Below are 1,389 nucleotides of genomic sequence, written 5' to 3' on the forward strand. Positions count from 1 at the left end.
GATCAGTTGAGGGGTACTAATTCGCAAAATAAGGTGATTTGAGGTGATTTATAACTAGCTTGACCGTAGTTTGAAACCAATGTCAGATAATCCTAGGTAAGCATGTGGTATAAGCAAGAATTTAGTCCAATGAAACTGTATGATCTTGATATCTTTCTGGAACAGGTCCAAACGGTAAAAAACCAAACAATAAGTCTAAACGGCAATGACCAAAACGGCAAAAAAACCTAAACGGCAAGACATTTGGACCAGAACAGAAACGACAATAATTCAAAACGGCAATAAGCCAAAACGGCAACACTTCCAAAATGACATACTGTATGCCATACTGTATGGTAGGCCTATTGGCAAAATGGCTAAATAAAATAGGCCTACTGGGCTACTATAGGCCTAGAGTCTAAGCCGATCGGCGTAGACTAATCATTATAGTTATTGTTATAAAAATGTATACTGTACACAAATGATTGCGGTTATACAATCGCCTAAAATGGCAGAGAAAAAAATATATAATAAAAATAAAAACGAAGTAAAAAGTCTGTGGACTTGTATTTACGACGTTGTCTTATAATTATCAATAGAAAATGATCCATTACAAGTAACGTACACAGACTTGATGATGGCGAGTCGTTGTGCCAAAAACGGACCCGCGTGTTCCGTTGACCATAAACAGTACTGAGGCAACACAGTTAATAATTGAATCACCGAATCAACAATAGTTTGCTTAAAACGCCTTTTTTTTAAATTAAAAGGTTATTGAAAGTAAGTTCCATGGGCGTTACCTTTGAAAAACCCCTCATGATTTCGTACCTTAGTAATGAACTTTAAGGTGCCATTAACTTGTATATTTACCTCGGTTTGATGATTTTATTTTAACTGCTGTTACTAATATAACAACATTAAAAAGTACTCAAATAAAATTAACAAACCATTATGATTTATTTATTTTGGTATATCAACAGTACGGTTTATTTCTCATAATCAAAACATTGTACAAAACCGATACAATTCGCACAAGGCAGGACAAAAAATATTACAATAAATGATGATGCAAGGATGGTCTATGAAAGTTTAAGAAGTAATAATGTGGCACTACATAAAACCAATTATAAACATAAAAGTTCAACGATAAATACGGTGAAAATGAGGCTAAATTGTCATAGAAGTAAAAAACGCGAAAAAAGTACAACATTAATAATAATAATAATAATAATAATAATAATAATAATAATAATAATAATAATAATTCAATAGTAAAAAGATTGGTGGAATCACAATATAAAAGCAGTAAACATTTAAATAATTAAAACTTTAAAATACTAATATGTCATACAAGTAAAAAAGCGCGAAAGAAAAGAAAAACAATAATAATAATAATAATAATAATAATAA

This window comes from Anneissia japonica, unplaced genomic scaffold, assembly GCF_011630105.1.
Source record: "Anneissia japonica isolate Jap-2015-1 unplaced genomic scaffold, ASM1163010v1 scaffold288039_len1115542_cov189, whole genome shotgun sequence".
Classification (NCBI taxonomy): domain Eukaryota; kingdom Metazoa; phylum Echinodermata; class Crinoidea; order Comatulida; family Comatulidae; genus Anneissia; species Anneissia japonica.